The 23559-nt window shown below is 43.3% G+C and overlaps 1 long non-coding RNA gene across 1 annotated transcript; it reads left to right on the top strand.

The window, feature by feature from the left end:
* The first annotated feature begins 5656 nt into the window (after positions 1 to 5656).
* LOC140525389 (uncharacterized) lies at positions 5657 to 23106 on the top strand. The gene is made up of 3 exons (XR_011974022.1): positions 5657 to 6421; positions 17116 to 17283; positions 19597 to 23106. It is a non-coding gene; the product is annotated as an uncharacterized lncRNA (long non-coding RNA).
* Positions 23107 to 23559: the final 453 nt, after the last annotated feature.

The raw sequence follows: 23559 nt of genomic DNA on the forward strand, positions 1-23559 counted from the left end.
AAACCCACAGAAATCATCAGCATTTCTGTATTACCAAAACACCTAGCACAAAAAGATGGAAAGAAAAATTCCATTTAAAATATTTATAGAATGCCAAAAATAGTTGGGAGTCTGCCTAGCAAGACACCTACAGGAATTGTCTGACTAAAATCATAAAACTCTTTCCATAGAGATCTAAGTAACTGAAGGAATATTCCTTGCTCATGGCTAAAGTCAAGACAATATAATAAAGATAACAAGACTACCTAAAGTAATTTATTTATTCAGATCCACAGGAAAAAAAATAATGAGATTCATCTAGAGAAACAAAAGGTCAAGTGTCTGAAAGGAAGTCATGAAAAACATGGCAAAGAAGGAGACCCCACTTTATACCATGCTGCAAAGCAACAAGCATCGAAATGATTTGGTTCAAGCTCAAAAATAAAGAGGAATAGTTGGTCAGTGGAACAGAATAGGTACACAACACATGGAAACAATCACATCTTTGTGTTCAAAGACCTTTGCTACTGGGATAGGGATCAAATAATCATCAAAATTGCTGGGAAAACTGGAAAGCAGCCTTGCAGAAATTTGGTGTAAATCAATCTCTCTCACTACCTACAAGGAAATGCTGCAAATGGTTACATGACATAGATAGGAAGTCAAAGAGATTTATTGGTGAGGGAGGAGAGTTTGGGATGAATGATTGGATCTGCCCTTTAGGAAAACTAATTTGATAGTTAAATAATCTTAATTTCCACCATGTTAAGAGGCCTTTGCACTTGCTGTGGCTACTTGTTACTCTCTCTACCACATCTGGAAGGGGCAGAGCTGGGCTAGTTCTGGGCTTTGGTCTCTAGCATTCATGATATGCTACGATAGCACCACGTGAATCACAGGCCAAAGCTGCATGGTGTTTATTTGTTAATAGCCAGGCTGGAAAAAGAAAAAGAAAAGCTCTATAATAAATCTGCATCATCATATGACTAATTCCAACAGTGGTCATTTCCCCAAAATGAATGCTCCATCTGACACACTTGTCCTCTCCCTTCTTTGTCAATGTGGGATCCTGGCACCTTCCCCGAGTCTTACAGTCTGAGAAGATTCCCTAAAGTGTCCAGTAGTCCTCCCAGCCAGGCTATGTCAGAAGCCAGCCTGGAACCAGGGTCTTTCTGGCTTCGAAGCCAAGGTCCTGCCACCGCTCTACCCTGGCTGCTCTCTGAAATAGAAATGAAATAGTGGAATTCACCCTCTTGGGCACTTTGTTGTCTTTTTGTCGTGACTTTATTAAAAATGTTCGAATGTGGGCTCATTAAGGATGATGTAGTGTAGAGTTCTCTTCCTTTTCTTGATCTTTTCCTGATCCACTACATTATCCTTAATGAACCCACATTTGAACATTTTTAATAAAATCACATTAACAGAGAGGTTTTCCTGACCTGAGATTCTCATGTCAGTGACATCAGGTCCAGTCCCCATCCTGACGTGGAGTTGAGAACATGCAGCCAGAATCAGGCTGGAATTCACCTGGGACTTGGACTGGACCCAGTGAGCTGCTAGCAGGCTTCACAATGGCATCGAAGGTCAGTTGTTCGAATCACACTCTGCCCATGTCTTCTCCTCTTGTATAAATACTGTTCAGGACTTTCTGTGGTCCATGCTCACACACAGCAACCCCATCTCTTATCTCTGTGCCTTTGTCCTCCTAGATTCCTTCAAGGCTCAGGCCAGGTGCCATGGAGCCTATCCCTACCCCAGATACTAGTGTCTCCTCCTACAAAACAAAAGAAAACAAAACTCAAACCCCTCTAGGCTGAAAACAAGAACTCTATTTGCCTTTACATGTTCCCTAGCATAGTAGGGGCTAATTAAGTGTTTGTTAAACGAATGACTGATGGAATGAAATGAATGAATGAATGACAATTTCCCAAGTCATCCTACTTGGCAAGCCTTTCACTGCCAAACTCCTGGGAACAGTGATTAACACTCATGGCATCCGCAGCCTCTCCTCTTGCTCCCTACCCAATCCCTTGCAGTTTGGCTTTGAACCTCACCCTGCTCTTTCCAAAATGATGGGTGGCTACTTCATTGAAGGATTTGGCCCCAGCTTTCCCTTGATCTTCCTCCTTCCTATTTTTTGTAGTATCGGGCTCGGTGCCCACGCTCCTCGCGGGAGGTGCCCACTCTCCCCTTTCTGGGTGTGGTGATGCTGCTCCTCCCTGAGGCTTTCCCAGTCTCTCTAACCTTTCCCTCCCTTTCCCTTGGCAGAGGTGGGCGGCCACAAGGGGGCACATCACAAATTTTTTCACCCATTTTTGGCATCTGGACGGGTTAGGCTGATTTTTTTCTTCTTTCCATTTTCTTTGAATAATATGGATTGGCTCTCTGGGAGGGGAGAAGAAGGAGTGCTAGGGAGAAATTATGGTGATTTAAAGAAAACAAAAGATAGCAATAGAAACTTATTTTAAAACAGACAAAAAGTCATTCCAAAGTCTGTATTGGCGGCCTCATACAGGCTTCAAGAGCTACTAGAGCCAGTGAGGAGAGACAGCTACCAACCCCTGAGGCTGAAAGGTTACTGTAATTGTCCGTGAGAGGATCACGAATAAGGGGCAGCTGGAAACCTCTCCAAGGTACTGAGTGGAATAGGTTTAGTGAAGACTTCTCAGATTGTAATTCTTCTCCCAGAGGTGAGGTAAGACTGAGAGGCTCAAGGTTACTATATTTTTAGAACAGAATAATTCCATATAACGATATAAAACTGTGTAGTACATTAGGGTCTCAATGATTGGATAAAACTTACATAATTCTTCAATGTCTTCATTTCAAAAGGGATTGGTTAGATTTTGTGTCTAGAATGTAAGAACATATTCTCAGCTAATGAGAATAACGGTCATTGGGGGGGGGGGGGGGAAGGGACTTGCATTAAGGTCTATCTAAATCACTGCCTTTTCTTTGTCTTCGACTTTTTCCTGGTCCAGGTGAACTGGTACAGGAATTGCCCGATTCTTGAAAATCTAGTAAATAAATCTTTCTGTCATCACTTTGAGAGGCTTTTGAGTAATTAATTTAAGTAGGGATCGGAGCCATCCCACACAGTTTGGGGGCTCGCAGTCCGGGATCTGCGACTTTTCGGAGAGACGGCTGGCAACTCAGTTCAAAGACTGGCGCCCCTGTGGGGAGACTCCCCCCATGGTCCTTGAAATGGGTCGCTGGGACTCCCTCTCTGCAAAGTAGCGATCCGAAGCAGAGGAACTCAGTGAGGACAGAAAGAATAGAGATAAGGACTCCAAAGACTCCGAAGCTGTGAAGTGTGTGAAAATGCCAACCAGTTGGTGTTGAAGGTTCCAGTCAGGCAACTTGTAGGGGTACGACCCGTCGGTAAGTGGGGAAAGTGAGAGAGGGGGGAGGGGACCTGGGGGTCAATTCGTTGGGTCTCAGATAGACTCGGGGAGAAGGTGACGACTCCCAACCAAATTAGTGGATTGCAGGACCCCAGGGTGAAGGCCCCCCCGCCAGAAACGTTTGCCGGGTGACTGCGGGTGGGTGGGCGACCCCCACTGAGAGCTGGCAAGAGAACTAGCAAAATTCGTTGAGTCATAGACTCAGAGGTGTTGGTGACAACCCTCGTCCAAAAAATGGGGAAGGGGCAGTCCAAACCCCACCGAACTTCAGAATGGAGTCAGGAAATAACAGTAAATAGTCCTTTGGGAAAGCAATTACAGAAGAAGGTGAACTTATTATCTTTTTACTTTAAATACATTGTCTGGCATCAAATATATTGATCTAATTAAACATAAATTCAAAACTCTCAGCTCTAAGTTGCTTACTTGAGATTTTTTACTTTCTAATCTTCTGCTTACTTCCACCAAACTTTAATAAATTCTAACCTACCTTAAACATTAAATTAAGAATGACACATTTCACCTATTCACAATTCCAAATACAACCAGAATGAATTCAATTAACTTTCTGTTATTTCCCACTACACTAAAATTTCTTCTTTTGGGTGAGGCAGGAAATGGTTAAGTGCTTGCTAGCATGCCTCTTGGTCTGAGGGAAAAAGATAAATTCCCTCCCTCCCTTTGGTACTTCTTCCAAGCCTTCTGATTACACAGTACCCGTGCTTCTCTGAAAGTATCTGGAGGGGTTGAAGAAAAGGAGCAACAGGAATTTCAAGGACAGTTCAGCTCAGCCTTTCTGCTCCTGCTGGCTGGCTGCCTAAATTTACAACCTTATCAGATAAAAACAAAGACACACAGACTTTCATTCACACAGAAGTACCAACACAACATATAGAGAAAAAAACATTTAACAGAATAGAATAGTACATATAGGTTTAAATTTTTGGCAAACCCAGTCCTCAGAGGAACCATATTTGGGCCAGAGTGTGCCTCCTTCTCTGATGTCTTTTCACCCTATATGAAACAACAATACTTAATCATCTTCTTCTTGTCCTTTCCTCTATAATTTGGTAATTCATGCCAATTCTGTAATTGCTTTCCCAAAGGACTATTTACTGCTATTTCCTGACTCCATTCTGAAGTTCGGTGGGGTTTGGACTGCCCCTTCCCCATTTTTTGGACGAGGGTTGTCACCAACACCTCTGAGTCTATGACTCAACGAATTTTGCTAGTTCTCTTGCCAGCTCTCAGTGGGGGTCGCCCACCCACCCGCAGTCACCCGGCAAACGTTTCTGGCGGGGGGGCCTTCACCCTGGGGTCCTGCAATCCACTAATTTGGTTGGGAGTCGTCACCTTCTCCCCGAGTCTATCTGAGACCCAACGAATTGACCCCCAGGTCCCCTCCCCCCTCTCTCACTTTCCCCACTTACCGACGGGTCGTACCCCTACAAGTTGCCTGACTGGAACCTTCAACACCAACTGGTTGGCATTTTCACACACTTCACAGCTTCGGAGTCTTTGGAGTCCTTATCTCTATTCTTTCTGTCCTCACTGAGTTCCTCTGCTTCGGATCGCTACTTTGCAGAGAGGGAGTCCCAGCGACCCATTTCAAGGACCATGGGGGGAGTCTCCCCACAGGGGCGCCAGTCTTTGAACTGAGTTGCCAGCCGTCTCTCCGAAAAGTCGCAGATCCCGGACTGCGAGCCCCCAAACTGTGTGGGATGGCTCCGATCCCTACTTAAATTAATTACTCAAAAGCCTCTCAAAGTGATGACAGAAAGATTTATTTACTAGATTTTCAAGAATCGGGCAATTCCTGTACCAGTTCACCTGGACCAGGAAAAAGTCGAAGACAAAGAAAAGGCAGTGATTTAGATAGACCTTAATGCAAGTCCCTTCCCCCCCCCCCCCCCCCCCAATGACCGTTATTCTCATTAGCTGAGAATATGTTCTTACATTCTAGACACAAAATCTAACCAATCCCTTTTGAAATGAAGACATTGAAGAATTATGTAAGTTTTATCCAATCATTGAGACCCTAATGTACTACCAGTTTTATATCCTTATATGGAATTATTCCACTCTAAAAATATTGCGACCTTGAGCAAGTCTTACCTCACCTCTGGGAGAAGAATTACAATCTGAGAAGTTTTCACTAAACCTATTACACTCACAGACATGTGGATTGGCTGCTATTCTCTTCCTGATGTGGACACAAGAGAGATTGGCTTACCTTAGTGGGTGTGCTCCACCCACCTATAGATCCATCTCCCTGCAATAGAGCTTGATATTAATAGAAATAATTTTTTTAATTGTCACTTTCCTCTTTCCCACCTGTACCTACTTTCATCTTCTGGAAGCACTTGGAAACTCATCTGTTGCCCTAAGAAAAGGCAGAAGGAATCTTCTCCTAGGCAGCATGATGTGTTCTTTGTAACTGTCATCTGTCTGGAGCTGGGAGTAACCACGGGGCTGTCAAGTCCAAACTAAAAGGGGCTTAGTCCTTTGCCCAAAGTCAAAGAAACAATAGCATCTGAGATGAGATTCACACATGTACCCTCTGAGTCCATAACCACTGATTGGCCATTCCATCCTTCTGCCTCAGGCTTCCCTCCAGAAGGGGCCACAGAAAAGAAGCACCTTTGTTGTTCAGTAACAAGTTTGGCTCTGCCATGTTAAAGCCTAGGGCTGTTCTACAGGGTTTTTTCATCCATTGTTTGTTATATTGATTTATGTTTGCTGGAAGCCACCAGGTTTGTACTTTAAAAAAAAAAAAGATTTGGAACTAAAAAGGACTTAGAGTTCACAGAAATGTGGACCTAAAGCCAAAAGGATCTTGGATACCACCATCTCTCCCATATTCAACTCTCTCATTTTACAGATGAGGAAATGGAGTCCCAGAAAAGTTTCTGATCTTGTCCAAGGTGACATGGATAGTAAAGCAAAGAACTGGTACAACATACAAGAGGCTGGACCTGGAGTCAAGAAGAACCGTGTTGGAATACAGCTTCAGACATTTACTAGCTGCATTACCCTGGGTAAGTCATTTAACCACGGTCTGCCTCAGTTTCCCCAACGATAAAATGGGGATAATAAACTTACCTCCTAGAACTGCTGTGGAAATAAAATGACATAATATTGGTGAAATACTTTTCAAACCTTAAAGTGTTAGGTAAATGTGAGCCATTATCATTGAAAAGCTGGGTTTTTGTACCCAAGAGCAAGCCTTCACATTTTCTTTCCTTGTTGAATTTCATCTTGTTAGGTTGAGCTCAGATCTGTAACCTAAGATCCTTTTGGATCTAGACTACATCTTCAAGAATGTTGGTTAATTCCAGTTTTGTTTTATCTGCAAATTTCAGCTCCAATTCCTTCCTGCACCATCCTCTGGCTTAAGAGAGTCTCTCTAGAGAGGATGGAGGGCCCTTATTGACCCTTTCTTTCTGTAGCAAAGCTCACAGTGCCATGCTGTCCCAGTATGGAAGTGGCTGTTCTTGTCCACGTACCCAGTTCATGTCTAAGGAAAGGCCCCTGGGATGGCCAAAAGAACTGAGGGGAAAAAAACCCATAATGAATGTGGGTGCTGAGTATATCATGGAAAACAATGGAAATCAGTTCAATGCAAGCAATGGGGAAAATGGGGAAGGGGGAGAGGAAAAGGGATCCAACACACAACTTACGTATATACACTAACTCAGAGTGTAACTCGTGTAAGGGCAGTGTTGCTTTGGGGAACACGGAGACTTGGATCCATTCAGCAGAAAAGGAGTGCTTCAGCAGGAAAGAATCCTCCTGCTGGAGGGGAAGTTGTACTCCTACTGGGGGGAAGACACATTTCAGAAGGAGGAGAGGGTAGCCCCCAAGTGCTCTTCTGAGACAAGCTCTTCTACTGTGATTTTGGATGACCTCCCTGCAGGTGGCTGAATTGCCTATCAGGGATCAGGGCAAAATAACATTGGCAGGGGGTATTAATAGGGAGCAAAATAAGCTAGTTTTATTTTATTTTCATTTGGGGAACACAGCTGTATCCAAGCTTCAAAAAATGTTGTTGTTGGTATTTTTCCATGAGGATTTTCTATAAGCTACAGCCTTTCTTACAGGAAACAGTCCTGATGGCCTCCAAATCATCAGACCCAAACTTACAACAATGGTTTCCAGACATGGATTCTATAACCTATAGTCTAGTCTCCATTAAGGAAAAACTGGTGGTCTCAAGACCAGCAGGTCCAATATTAGAACATTTCAGTTTTGTATTATCTGAAAATCTGGTGAGCAGGATATCTATGCTTTTATCCAAATTAATAAATTTGCTTAAAGGCACAGGGCCAGCCAGAGGCCCTGGAACACACCACTCAATACCTGTTTTCTCATTGACATCGAACCATTAACAGCCACTCTGGGTCTGCCCTGCCAGGCCAGCTGGTTGCGAACTTCTCCAATTGTGTTATTAGCTACTCCATAGCTATCTTCTCCACAAGAACAGAGATACTTTGTTGAGAGCCTTGCCTAAGATCTAAATAAACTCTTTCTACAACATTCCCCTTATCTTCAACATCGGTAATCTGGTGAATAAGAGATATAGGTCAGCCTGACATGGCCTCTTCTGACCCTTGGTCATCACCACTTCCTTATCTAAATATCCTCTGACCTCATTAATACTAAACTAGTTAACATTAAATTCCTTGGTGTCTATGTTCTCTGATCTCTTTAATAACCTGGTCTAGAATTTTTCCCCATATCAAAGTAAAGTTCACTGGAAGACAACAGAGTTCACAGACCTTGCTATCCTTCCATCATGCCTTCTCCAGTCCTAGAGACTAGGGCTTCTTAAACTTTCTCTACATGAGACCCCTTCAGCACTTCTTAAACTGTGGGTCCTGAGAATTGCTGCTTATAGACTCACTCCTATCTTCCATGATTTTTCCCATGTCACAGACATGACCATCACAGCCTTCTTAGTCTTCTTAGCCTAAGTGGGGTGGACAGTTTCCTGTACATGCAACCAGGGCCAGTACTATCCCCCCAGAATTCATTTGGAGTAGGGACTGAGGCTGGTTAAAAGCAAAGTCCTCCAAAGTAGAAGAGGCTTAAATAGCTTTGAGGCTCTTGAGGAATCTGCTATCAAAGGTGAAAGAGTCAGAAAGTGAAGAGAAATTTTGAAGAATAAAAGGAAAAAAAAGATTGAAATTGAAAGATCTAAAGAGGAAGAAAATCCAGTTAAAAACTTAGCAAGAGGAGATAAATCAACAGACATGATGTTAGAATGAAGAAAAATGACCACCAGAACATCTAACTGAGTCCAAAATTCTTTGTGAGACCAAGCAATGATGAAATAGAAGACTCCATGCATTCCCAAGAAAGCATGGAATTCTTAATGGTTCAAGAAAAAATAAGATGAAAGGAAATAAGCAGCTATCATGTGCCAAGTGTTTTATAGTATTATCTCATTTGATCCTCACTGCAACCCCAGGAGATAAGTGCCATTTTTATCACCATTTTACAAATGAGGAAACTGAGGCAGACAGAAATTAAGTAAGTAATCTGAGATCAGATTTGAACTCAGGTGTTCCTGACCCCAGGTCTGACACTCTATCCATCATACCACTTAGCTCCCTAAATCCATCTGACACCAGGATTTTTTCTTTGGGAATTCATTTATAGCTTTTAAATTTTCTTTTTCTGAAATTGAGTCATTGAGATTCTCTGTCTTGTTCTCTTATCTGAGCAATTTATATTTTTGTAAAACTAATCAAATTCATATAAGTTTCCAGTATATAACCGGGTAAATTGTTTTGAATAATTTTCTTTATTCATTTTTGTGAATTTTTTTTCCTTTATACTGACAATTTGGTTTTCCTCTTCTTTTTAGTCAAATTATCTAATGGTTTACTTAAGTTGTTAGTCTAATTAAAATCAGCTTTTATGTGTTATATACTGAGGTTTTCTCTTTTACATTTTGCCAACCACTTCTTCACTTTTTCAGAATTCCCAAGCCAGATTAGGACTTTGTATTAGAGAAAGGCTTTGTATACTTCCGAAGGGAATGTTGGGGCTCTGCTTGGTTCTCATTTGTATTCTCCAGCATCTTTCTGTTGCTTTGTCTGGGTGTTGAGTGCTATGATCTTCAAAGATCTCCAAGTGACTTAGACCAGGGTCTTGCTGACTTGCACTCTAAGGGGTCTGGTCTAGGTCAAAGTCTGACCACTGCCCTTAGTCAAGCTCTTTACACTGATGTGGATCTAAATCAAAGATGTTGAACTTGGCCCATAACACTTCCAAATGTGTCCTGAACCAGATTAAAATGTAACTGGGAAATGTTTCACAAAATAAACAAAAATTCAATACGACCCAAATAATGTTAATTTGTCGTTTTTGAAGTCAGTATTTGACACACAGGGATCCACTTCCATTTGAGTTTGACATCACTGGTCTAAGCAATACAACTACAGGCTTGCCCTTGGTAAGAGCTCCAATAATGTGTTACCAGCCCTACCCCTTGGACCCCTCAGCGATCTGGGAAGCTCTGTAGGTTCAGAAGAGCAGAGGAGACAACATCCACATAAGTACGTTCAAACAAGTTCCAGACAAGATAAATGGGAAATAATCTCAGAGGAAAAGGCACTAAGATTAAGGAGGCTTGGTGAAGTGTTCTTTCCCAGGGTACAACTTCAGGGAAGGTCTGAGCTGATGACACTGCCCTGAAGAACAGCCACACTGTCTTTAAGACCGCAAAACCCAGTTCTGCAGTTAGAATGACACAGCTATTGGCTGCTTCCTATTGCTTCTCCCTGGGTTAGAAAGATGTTTCATTGTATTTTGTCTTTGGATTTCCTGGTCTCTCTTTAGCACTCTTCCTAAATCTTTTAAGGACTTGAGGGAAAGGTGCAGAATGTCCTGAGAACGAGGATTATCTGGTTTTTTGTCTTTGCGTTCCTAGTGTCCGTCATGGTGCCAGACACATAGTAACTGTTTGTTTAATAAATGCTTGTTAGTTGGAGGGAGAGATGGAAGGAGGGAGGGAGGAAAGGAGGCATGAATCTTTGTATTGATGGTAAAAACATCAATAAATAAATCAGAGGTAATGTGAACACTAACAGTTTAAGTGAGTGAAGCAAGCCCTCTCATAGGAGACAACCCCTGAGTCAAACCTTGAACAAAGCTAAGAACTGTAAGAAGTAGAAGTGATAAGTGACTGCATTCCAGGTAAAAGGAACAGCCTCTCCCAGCCACAGACATGAAAAGTGTAACACTGAGTTTGGAGTGCAAGTCAGCTACCTTGGTTGGAATGCATGAAAGGGAGAGATAAGAAGTAAATCTGGAAACAATGCTTGAATCCCTGCTTTAAAACACCAAGGTCTTCTCCTGAAGCAATGGAGAGACACTGAAGGCTTTGGGCAGAAGAATAACCTAGTCAGGTCTGTGATTTTGGCAGCTGTGTGTACAGAATTGTCCATTCTACTTACCTCCAAACTAGCTTAATGGGTATTTCCAAGACCACAGCTCAACAAATAAGCAGAATGTTGCCAGTTATCCCTATGGGCCATGGGCCACAACATAGATCCTGGGCCAAAAGCATAAATTAAGAGCTGGGAAGGAGTTCAGAGGTCTTTTAATATTCCCATCTCATCTAATAGACAATGAAAGTGGTGCTTAAGAAGGACAAATGATTGACCAAAGTCACAACCAGGATCATAGCTCTAGATCTAGAAGGGACCTTGAGGGTCCAACCCCCTCATGTTACAGAGGAAGAAACTGAGGCCCAGTGACAAAGGTAGTTTTTGAACCCAGATCCTCAGTCTCAAAATCTTTCCCTTGCTTCATCATGGCTTCTGACTCATCAATGAGTGTCCCCAGCACTTAATCTGGCCCAGCCAGTAAGCACTTAACACTCTGTCCTGCATTCATTCTGAAATGCAAGAGAATGAAGGAAAGTTTACCCAAAACAAATGAAAATTAAATCCATTCCACCACTACCTTTACCATGTGCTAAGTCCTGATTCCTGGGCTCCAAGAAGTCCAGCTTTGATTCCCCTTCCCCCAAAAAAGAGAAATGATTGCAAAAGCAGAGTTCCCAGGCACACTGTTAACCTCACTCCTTTGCACCAGCCATCCTAACTCTATGACCTCCTAAGCACCTCCATTTTTTTCAGCTGTCAGTCAGCAGCCTATCTCTGAACCTCAGTTTTCCCATATACCAAAAGAGGAGGAGGCGTGAGTCACACAGGGCCTTAAGTCCCTCCTAGTTCTAACCTTTTGTGATTCTAAGACATATAGAATGCCTGCTGTCTGTACATTACCTAGAGCACTACACAGGAGACAGCCTACAAGAAGCATGTTGCACTTGGGGTCCAGAAAGACCCCTGTTTAATTCCTAAACCTGACACTTACTAGCTGTGCAACACTGGGCAAGTCACATACCTCTCTGAGCCTCAGTTTCCTGATCTGTAAAATGGAGAAAATGATATGGGGTTGGGAATAGGGGTACTTGTGAGTATCAAATGAGAAAATGTGTATTAAAGCACTCTGAAAATTTCAGAGCACCAGAGGCATGTGCATTCTCATTATTACAAGTTTCTTCTTGGCCCAGACCTTTGATGTCAACAATGTGGTGAATACCTAGTGTGGAAATGCAATCCACCAATACAGATCAGCAGCTCCTTTCTAACTTAGTGTCTCTAAGAGATGCTTAGGCTCTGAGAATTCGGGTTACTTGCCCAGTAGGTGCCAGGATATGACTCGAACAAAGATCTTCCGGACTCTAAGGACAGCTCCACTGTGCTGGCTCTTCTTGTCCTCACTGGCATTAAAGTAACCTCACAAAACATTCATGAAACTGTAGCCTCACATTTTTATTACCCCTCTCTCTAACCCCAGGAAGACCCTGAGAACATCAAGCTTTCCATTCAGTGACTTTTATTGCAAATAAAAACAACTCCTGAAATAATAGGACATCAGGCATGTAGACTGGCACCAGCCTGGCAGTCCCTGGTCAGGGACAGCCTAGACTCAGAACTGGGAGAAGCCTCAGAAGTCTTGTTTTACAGGAGAAGAAACCGAGATCCAGAGAAATCAAGTGAATTGCCCAAAGTCACACAGAGAGTGACCATCCAAAGGGGGTTGGGAACCCCAATCCTCTGACTGGAAATTTCATGTTCCTGAAGTTACCCCTCTCTGTCTCTGGGACCAGGGCTGCTTCCATACCTGAATAGCTCTCCCAAGTGTGGTGAGGACCTGCTGAAGAAGGAGGTGTTGTGCCATGGGAAATAGCTGTAGGTTTGGAGTCAAAGGGTCCAGGGCCAACTTCTCATATCAGTGGCGTTTATGAAGCACTTGTTGTGTACCAGGCATGTTGCTGAGCACTGAGGATACAGAGAAAGTCAAAAAAAACACCCCTACTTTCAAGGAGCTCACAGACTGATGAGAAGATGACATGCAGAATACTTTGTACAAACACGGTTTTTACAAGGCAAATTACAAACACTATCAGAAGGTGCTAAGATTAAAGAAGATTGGGAGAGGCTTCTTGCAAAAGATGACTGGTGTGCTGGTAGATGTTTAACACCTGCTTCCCCTGGGGAAATGTAAGTGTTTAGTTATTTCCAACCCTTTGTGACTTCATTTGGGCTTTTCCTGGCAGAGATATTGGAGTGGTTTGCCATTTCTTTCTCCACCTCATTTTACAGATGAAGAAACTGAGGCAGACAGAATTAGGTGACTTGCCCAGGGTGACACAGCTAATAAGTTTCTGACGCTGCTTTTGAACTCAGGTCCTCCGGTCTCCAGGCCTGACTATCTATCCATATCCATTAAGCCATCTAGCTGCCTACAAAATAAGTAGAATACACGTTTAAGCTCAATTTGCATCACTAACAATTTCTCCATCACTTTTTTAAACCTAGACAATCAACAAAATAAAAAACAAACTCTAATTTCTAGCATGTGCATATTTACCACATCCACTGAAAAGTTTACAATCATCAGGTTTAAGCTGACTCCAGTATGCCCTTTGACTGAGACTTGGAGGACGTCAGAAGAGCCAAGGAAAGAACTTTACTGGTGTGGAGATCAACGAAGAAGATGCGCGGCGGCTGGTTTGTGGGCAAGGAACAAGCCACTAAGTAACGCAGGAGCCAACTGGGCAAGTCAACTTCTTTGGCCTCGTCTATAAAATGAGAACGCCACTGAGGGCCCTTCTCCATCTAAATCTGGGATTCTCCAACAAGACACCCAACTGGTCCAGAAGGTGTGCCTTTCTATTATAGAAGTCTCCGGGTCCCACGCGAAATGGGCTCATTTGATACGTCCCGGAAGACCCAGATCTTAGAACAACAATTTTTTAAAACCCTCCTGAGTCCCTTAGAGGAGGCAAAGCAAGTCAATCATGTCATCTGCGATGAGTTTGCTGCAGACTTCGGACTCCACCTCCCTTGTTGGAGATGAGAAAATCTCCCTCGGAGTGGAATCCGTCCCCTGTGCCTTCAACACGCACATAAAAGCAGCCCTAAGTGTCGGTGCACTCCAGCGCTGCTGCCGTCGCTACTGTAGCACCTGATAAATCATTGATATAAATTAATGGGCATGAAAGAAACTGATCCGCCCTGGTCCGTAATTACTGGAAGCAGCCTCGTGTATTTTTCATGAAAGTGTCATTCCGTCTCTCGGAGGGTTTTTCTTTTTGTTCTGAAATGCAGTATCTCGGCTATTTCTAATGCTTTCAATAAAAGCTTTCAACTGCTTCCAGAACCCTCACCAGCCGCTGGGAGCTCGTGTCATTTACTCTGGTTCCAACACGGAAATCTCATGAACCGAAGTCAAGATATTGTCGGACTGAGTGAGTGGCACTGAGGGCGCACAATGCCACCTCCGTGATGCATTGCCCAGATTCCATCAACTCCTAGAAAATGGCCACCGGTAAGAAGTTTGCAAGGTGGTGATTCTATAAATCATGGATAGAACTTATTTCAATTAGCAGATAATCCCATAAAGGCTACTTAGTAAGATGTTCTCAGCTAGATTTAGGCAGAGGACTAGTGGGGAAAAACAACCTGCCATACTGAATTGAGAGTCTAGAAATCTGGGTTCTAATCCCAGCTCAATTACTAATCGCAACCTTAGAGACATCCCTTTTGCTCTCTGGACCTCAGTTCTCTCATAAGTGCAGTGGCTGGTAGGCCAAATTTCTGAAAAAGTTTTAATGAAAACCCCTCTCCAGATATCCTCACTTCCTGGTGCCTCACCATCATAGACAATCTTGTATGTCCTTTGGACATCATAGATACACATACTATGTATGTGTGCCTGTTGTTTCTACCACGAAGAAGTGTTAACAGAATTTAATTGAGCCAGTCTCTAACCAGGGAATGCACGAAGCTGCACGGAGCAGGCTTAGAGACAGGAGTGCCTGGAGTCACGTGGCAGTTTAATTCATTAGTTTCATTATGAGAAACAGATTTGCAAATCGGTAATTCTCCTGATCAGAATTCCACCTTGCTGAAGAATTCCACACAAATCACAAGTGGGAAGGGGGAGGGGTGGTAGAATTCAAACAATCATTTCCCAGGCTTGAGTGATTTCCCATGACAAGCCCACAAGTGGAAGTCAACACAGTATTGGAGTCCAGTCTTTGGGGGTCATTACTTGGTGGGTCACAGGACCAGAGTTCTGTGATGGGAACAGGTTCTACTGTCTTTGACTGGCTCCACTTAAGGTACACAGGCACAAGAATTCAGGGGTTGTGAACAAAGTCAAGGTTTGATTGAGCGTGTCAAGCTGCATTGTGGTCTTCTGACACAAGCTAGAAAAGGCAACTCTGAACAACCTAATCTATTAGCATATTCATTACATTTTCGATTATTATTAAAGTCATAATTCCCTTCATATTCCCTCCTTTCTGCCATAAAGGTCAGAACAATGCTTGAAAATCCATGAGGAACATTCATTTGAAACATGATTTTAATTTCATGTAAGAATTAGTGAGTTACAAGTCAAATGCCAAGGTAGACGGCAAGGCAAAGAAAGCAAAGAAACATCAGACCAGGGAGGGCAGAACGGAGATGCTGACAAGGTTTTCAGGCAACCAGGAGAGTGGATCAAAGGAAGATGAGGAGACATTCCTCAGAATGGTTTGGCCCCTATTTCATAGATCTTCTTCTCGCTCGTTTAGAACATTAAAGTCTTCCTCTAGGAGGGATGACTGATTGACATAAAAACAACATTCCTCCCCAATGATTGAACAGGCCCCCCTCTTTTGACCATTCAGGTGCCCAGCACCCGATGGTTTTTTAATTCCATGAAATCATGTGAATCAATCTGCATCTGGAGGCTGGTGACAAGCTTCCTGCACTCCAGGCCCATGGCTAGATCTGCCAAGAGGTTCCAGACAGACAGGTACAGCATGCCAAAGTTGGCTGCAGTACAGGTCTGAGATCCAAAGGATTCCACCAGAGCTGGAATGGGCAAGAAAGCAAGCCCTCATGGCTGATGGAGGGACAGTTCTAACAGGAGAGGACTTCAGCAGAGTGGTTCCCTCGGAGTAGAGACAAACTACAGAAAAAAGCACTGAGGCCTTCCCAGAATCGAGGGAGACTGTGATATAATGTGGAACTGCATAAGAGCAGTCCTGTGGAGGGGGAAAATTCAGTGGCAAAGGTGAAGGTATGAGAGGGTGAATCCCAGAAAGAATGAATGAAGCTAACAGAGATTGGCGCCTCCAGCCATGGGTGTTTAGCTCTGGCATGGTTACGGAACCAGAAACTTTTCTGGGATTCTCACACTAACCCAGAAATTGAACTGATGCCTCTACAGTTGCCTTTGCTGTGGGTGAAGGCTAGAAGTCTGACACCTGATGTGGAAGGGCAGGCCCCCCCAACCCCAGAACTCCACTCAATACAGGGAGTTTCTACAATATAGTGAGATGCCCCAGTCCCACTGTGGCCACAGGAGCTGGCCAGGGGAATCAATGAGGCATTTAGGAAAGCAACCTATGTGGAGTTCAGAATAAAGGGGAGCTTACATTGCATGGGATTTAATGATCCAAGGGCAGGGTCCATGTTGTCACTTATACCCTGGTGCAGAGTGGAACCTGCATCTCCAGAGAGGCTCCTGATATAATGGACCCTGCAGGTAAAGGATCTGACTTGGTAGGGGCCCTAAAACCTGCTGTTACATCCATTGATTCTCAGTTAGAGTGCTTCATTTTCTCATGGGCAGGTGCAAGGCTTGTGACTGGTAGTGTCCTGAGAACTGGGACAGAAGTAACAGGAGTCACGAGCTGCTCCCTTCCCATAAGCTGCTGCTCTATAAAGCACACAGGGACTGGGTGGATTCTCAGTATGGGGAAGAGCAGGGTTTTCAGAGCATGTCTCAGAGGGCCAGTAAAATAGAGGGCCCCCCCCCACACTGGGGTCATGATCCAGGCTTCTAATGGGGTATCTAGGGCTAAAGCTTCAAGGGTTTGAGACCTTGAATGACACACCCAACAGTGAGATAAAGTGAGTATTTTAGAGAAGTGTTGCCTTGGGCTCCTGAGTGGTGGCTTTGTGACATACCTCTCCTGTTGACCAGAGTGAAGAGATTAGGAGGACAAGTATTTTGGAGAAGGAGAGGTCAGAGATTGCTATAGTAGCAAGAAAGAACAGGCTTAGTTCACAGAGCGAGTGGCCACAAACCTTGGGTCATGTCCAGTTGCTTGGGTCAGTGGTCTGTGTCTGATGTTGGCTGCTTCTCATCCTAGAGTCTTGGGACAGCTCTGTACTTCAGATGTCATCTGCTTCAGAACCCCGTTCAACTCTTACAGTCAGGTCACCAGTGGTTCCACAATCCAGGTGTATGGTATAGTTCTTTGGAGATGTGACAGGGAGATCCAGGACTCCGCTCCTAGAATGTGGCTGCAGTGGAGTTGGTGAGTGGGTTTTCTAAAGGACCTTTCCACTATGACTCCAAGGGTTTTTTTTTTTTGGAAGTGACATTTCCAGTAGACCCACCTGCATCAGGGGCTGAATCTCAGTTGGTATTTCTATACAATGGGACTGTGAGACAAGTTGATGAATCTCTGATATCTTCTGAACCAACCCAACACAGTATTGTAGGAGGGAGACTTTGGCTACTGTGCTTCCCCACTCATGGGTTAAGTGGCATTGGGTGTTACTCTTTCATCCATTCCTGATGACTATGTGTGATAGGCCCAGTGGATTTCCTTAGGAACCACTCCCCATAAGGGAATGATTTTTTTCCTGAAAGGATTTTTGTTACCCCAGGAATTGTGGCAGTATGAAGGGGAAACACTTCCACCTACAGGGAAAATGTACAAACCAGAACCAAAGCATATTTATAACCAGGTGGCAATTGAATGAAGATGATTTGCCCGATTTCAGAGAGGAAACTCCTCAGGGCAGACTTCAGAGGCTTGGGTACATCTTGCTTGGGGCAGGAGGTGGCAGCAGCCGGGTGGAAACTCTGACCCATAATCCCATAGTCTTATCAAGTTCGCATCCTTCCTTTTGCGGCTTTTCTTACTTTGTGAGTGAGCAGCAGCTTCTCTCCTCTCCTTTTCTCTTCTATCCTCTCCTCTCCTTGATGTTCTGCCCAGGGGAAGGTAAACTCCATGGCCAAAAGCTGCCTTTTTCTTTTGGGTTTACTGGCTACATTTCTTGCTCAAAAATCAAGCCTTAAACCCAGTTCATTCTGAAGTTCATACATTGGAAACATGTCCCCACTCACCTAGCACAGAGTGGATATAATAACTGAATAATAATTGTTTCTCTTTTACCCAGGAAGCCTGAGAGTCTTCCCCTCTCAGTTTGATTTTATTTTTGTATTTAAGGGGCCATCCCTTGAGTAACTACTTAAAGAAGCCTATTCAATGAATGGGTGTATCTCACTCAAAGTGAGACTGTGATAAGACCTCAGTCTGGAAAGGCCAGGGTCTCCCATTGAATCCTGGGCATCCTGATGAATATCAGGCCACTGGATCCAGATGACTCAGGAGAAGAAAGTGAGGTTGGTGACCTTGCAGAGCCCTCCCTCGCTCAAATCAAAGTCAACTGCAAGTCCTGTCATCATCTTGATGTCACAGTCCTCTCTGAGAATGAAGGATAAACACAACAACAACCTGCTTTGTTGTGTTTTGTCTTTTCTGGGCAGCAGCTATATCTTCTTTTGTTAGGCTAGGAGGGCTAGGCAGTCTTTCAGGGTGAGATGGATATACTAATAAAATTGTGCTTATGTGGACTTGTACCCCGGGAATTTGGAAAATTAAAGCTATAGATTTATCTGCTTGGTCAGCCAAGTCATTTCCATGGGCATGAAGGCTGTTTTTTGGCTGTGCCCTGGAATTTTAATTACTGCTACAGCCTAAGAAAGCAGGGAACAGTCTAATAGAAGGGAAACCTATTTGTGATTTTGAATGGACTGTCCTGAGGAGGTGAGCAAGTCCTGATGTTTCAGTAGCCTCCCAAAGTCATGTGCCAAAGTCACATCCTCTCTTTCCCCCTCAAGTAGATGGATTCCAGGACGAATGTGCTTCCCCAACTTCATTACCTCCTTTCTCACAGGTGAATAAATCAGATGGGGGAGCTACAATCAATGAGGCTTTGATAACTGACCCCCCACAAGCTTGAGACAACTTAGTTTAAGAGCCAGAGGGTTGGAAGGGGATAAGGAAAGGAAATTTAATTCATCAGTTTCTTCCTTAAATACTCTGATTTGGTCTTATCAAAGCTGCCCCAATGAGGCTGTCACTAGTCAAATCAATCCAGTGCTGACAATATGAGAGACAGTCAAGGCCATATGTCTTATATATTACAAAGGCATTTAGGGTTAGGGTTGGGGTTGGGGGGAGTTGTTAATAGAAACTGCTGTATCTTCCCTATGCCTTTACACATGTTTGTACCATTTTAAAAGGTGGACACTCAAAGATAATAACAGCACTTAACTAACAAGTACAAGTGCACTATAAGAGGATGTAACAACTCAAATACATCAAATACAAGGACACAAATACAAGTGATCCACTGGTGCTAGCAATCCACTTGAATTACAGAAGTACACGCTGCACAACTCTAACCAACTGCACGATTAAAGAGTTAATTTCAACTCACTTCACCATACCCAAAATCAGTTGCACAATTATGGCCTCCAGGCTCTGTAGGTCCAGGAGGATCATAGGCTTGACTACCAATGAAGCAACTAACTTTCGATTTATTATTTTATCTAGGAATATGGCAAGAGGAGAAGGATACAACTAGCCCATTCCAGGACTAGGACAGCAGGGGTAAAGGACAAAGGCGCCACCAGAGGAGATGGATTGGAGTCAGATTCTGACTCTGCCACTACCTGCCATGGAACTTTAGGAAAGATAACAATAATAGTAACAAGTGGCTGGCCTGGCCCTTTAAGGGTTTGTAAAGCACTTCACACAACAACGTGAGAGATAGGTACTATTGTCCCTATTTATCAGCTGAGGCACAGAGGTTATATGATTTGCCCAGGTTCATGCAGCTAGTCAGAGGCTGGATTTGAACACAGGTCATCCTGAGTCCAGACCCAGAACTCTGTCCACCGTGGTGTCCTCTAGCTGCCTCTAACCTAACCTTGTCTCTTAATGTCCTTGAATCTCAGCTGCCATAGCTGTAAAGTGAGGGGAATGAACTTCATTGTTGGTGGTGGAGGCTAGTTCTAGAATTGGAAGAAACCTTAGAGGTCATCTGGCCCAACCTTTCTTTTACCAAAGAAGTGAAATAACTTTGCCAAAGTCACACAGAGAGCAAACATCAGAGACAGCATTTGAACTCAGGTTCTGTGATTCTAGATCAGAGCTTCTTAAACTGTCAGTCTCGTAACTGAATGTGAGAGTTACAAAAAATTTGGCAACAGTAAAAAGTTTCAGAACATACATGACCACAAATTAATTCCAAATCAAACTTGTAATGGATCTGAGGTGTTTGTGGCAGTGCTTGACTGTGTTGTATTGAGAGACTTCCCTGGAGCCTTCATTCTGAACACACGACGGGAGTTCTTTGCACTGCACAGGCCATCACACCACACAACACCAAGAAACATGTCCAGAAACACCTCGGCTCAGATCTGAGATGATTGTGTGTTATTAATTGCTTAGTTTTTACTGCACATACAAAGTTTGCTGCTCTTAAACATAATTGTTTAATTATGGAAAGTAAAGACTTTTAATATTTTCCTACCATCATTCCTCAGCATGTAAGTATCAAATTAGTGTACCTTTGTATTGTAGTATGATAGAATGTTTGGTTTTTAAAATTGCTATTATTGTCTTTTATAGAAACATAAATGTTTAATTGCATCAAGTAAAGATAAAAACCTTTTAACAATATTTTTGAATCATCATTGCTATATGTGTATGTAACTAGGAATATCAATTTTTCAATTAATCATAAAGAAATGTAATTTCATAAACTAAAGCTAGTATTTATTTGAGAAATTTTTAGCAATATTTATTTATATTGTTGGACAAAAATATTTTTCAGTTATGTATAAGAGGCTAAATTTAGACAGAAGAGGCAAAAATACTGATGACGATGTAACAATATCTTCACAAGCAGATTGTAGCACATCTAAATTGACAACAAAAAGAAAATATCTTGAATCGTTTTTGCAGTACAGGTTTAGTTCTAATAATGATGATGGTGTGGAAAAACCTCTCTGCTTAATTTGTAATGAAGTTTTGCCTGTGGAAAGCATGAAATCAGCCAGATTAAAATGACGTCTTAATGTCAAACATGCAGCATACTGCAGTAATTCAAAGGAATATGTTGGACAACTTTTAATATCTTCAAAGAAAAACAATGTTTTGAGAAATTTCTTATTGTCAATGAAAAATTTTTACTTTCATGTTATGAAACTTTTCATTTACTTGCAAAAACTTGAAGGCCCTATATGATGGGAGAAGTCTCATGTTATCTGCTGCTATTAAAACGTCAGAAATAGTTCATGTGAAAAATTATGGGGATGAAATTTGTAAAATTCCTTTATCAAACGATATTGTTTCCAAAAGAATTTCTGAAATTAATAATGCTCAGTTCCAGCAGCTTATTACCAGGCTTAAGGGCAGCCCAAAGTTAGATGAGACAACTGATGTTTATAACATGGCACAGTTATTACTTTATGTAAGATGTCTTTATGAGACCTGATATTTCTGCTATTTAGGGCAACCCCTTCTAACTCTAAATCTGTGATCCCATGTAAAACACTTGGCCATATGCCCGGGGCAACTCCCGGGCCTTCGCCTTCTACTTACCTATCCCCGGTCTTCGGACGTCTCCGGTCCCTCTCCCGGTTGGGGGAGGGCAATAAACAGGCAGAGCACCCGAAAGGAGTTGCAGTCAGCAAGCTTTATTGCATTTCCTCTCCTCCAGCTCTCGTGGTCATCCCCTTTTATTATCCCCTGTCTCCTCCCCCGTACCTCCCATGGGCGGGTGAGCTCCTCCCAAGTGCCTCCTCGTGGGTGGAGCCAGCCTGTTACCAGGGCTATCCCAGTACCCCACAAGGGGGCAGGTTCGGACCCTCAGGCGTCTCACGGTCCTCACGGGGGACCCCGGTCCAGAGCTGTCCCCCAACAGCCATACTTACAGCACTTTAAAATATTATTAGGAATTGAGAGATTCATACTAATTACTAATAACATTAGGTAGATAGGAATCCTACCAGTAGAGGGAGCATGGGAGAGGAGATAAAGAGCCAGCTGCCTTGGAGGCTGATCCCAGTTCAAATCCTGCCTTGGGCACAATCTCTCCATCTGTCATTTCCCCAGATCCCCCCACCATGTGAGCTGCTGTGGGTTGACATCCCCACCCTGATGACTGAATCTCCCATTAGCCTGTGAATGGCTAGAGATTAGGGATCTCTTCTGCCTTCATATCCCTAGACTCAGCATAATATGTGGCACCACAGCAGCTCATTAACTTGGTTTGCTGACCTGATGACAAAGACCACGAGACACCATGGGCAGTTGGGTGGCACAATGAAGAAAGTCCTAGACTTGGAGTCCAGAAGAGCTGTTCAGATCCTGTCTCCTACACTAGCTGAACCCTTGCCCAGACCCTGTCCACCTGTGTTTCCTTCTCTATCAAGTTCGGATAATTATAGCATTTACTTCTCGGGGTTCCTATAGGGGTTATAAGAGATAATGTATGCAACATACTTTCCAAACTCTAAAATGCTAAATTGTTGTTCAGTCATTTTTTTCAGTCATATTCACCTCTTCAGGATTTCTTGGCAGAAATACTGGAGAGGTTTGCCATTTCCTTCTCCAGTTCATTTTACAGATGAGGAAACTGAGGCCCAGACAGGATAAGGGTCACGCAAGAAATCAATGAAATCACAGGTCTACAGACATTCACCTATCCCTACCAAAGCCTATTATGTGCTTATTACTGAAAAAAAAAATGAAAATCAGTATGTGTTCTGGGAACATGGACTATATTTGTAAGCTAATCAATTATTTCCATATTTTGGGGTCAGGAGCTAATGCATTTGTATTCCCCAATATTTCCATGACCACTAGCCCTCCCTCTGTGTTGTTGGAAAGATGGAGACCAAAGCTAATGGAACCCCAACTCTCAGGCTAGAGATGGATGATCTCCATTACTCAGGTTAGGTAAATTTCCATGGTGCCAGTCAGGGTTGGGGCCAGAGTCAGGCCACAGAAGCCCCTGTTTTCCCCCCACAAATCTGCCTCCAGGGTCCCTTTTCGGCAAAGAGCCAATTATTCCCTCTCTGCATCTCTTGATCCCTGAACCCGCGCCCACACCAGGCATTTACAGGCATCGCTTCTAACAATTAAAAATATGAGCTCCCTTTTGGGCTCCCTAATGTTTCTTGCCTCTTTCCCTCTCTGGGAGCTGTTGGCCTCTCCCTAGCCAGATGGAGGCCGCCAGTGAGAGCCACAAGACCACAGAAAAGTGCTCAGAATTTCTCTCTGAGCCCCACATCAGGCTTCATAATTTGGATAAAAGGGAGGAAATGGGTCCTGAGTACCTGAGTCTCTGAAAAGGAGAGAAGAGGGTCAGATAGGGCATGGCAGTCCTGCTGGGTGAATTTTTAATAAACAAGTCTGTTTCATCAGCTTCACGTCTCAGTTGCCAGTGGTCTCTAGTAATGCATCTCTCCCAGTCTCAGGCCAATTTTGAGTCAATTCCAACTGTGA

Source organism: Notamacropus eugenii, chromosome 2 (assembly GCF_028372415.1).
Source record: "Notamacropus eugenii isolate mMacEug1 chromosome 2, mMacEug1.pri_v2, whole genome shotgun sequence".
In the NCBI taxonomy this organism is placed as follows: domain Eukaryota; kingdom Metazoa; phylum Chordata; class Mammalia; order Diprotodontia; family Macropodidae; genus Notamacropus; species Notamacropus eugenii.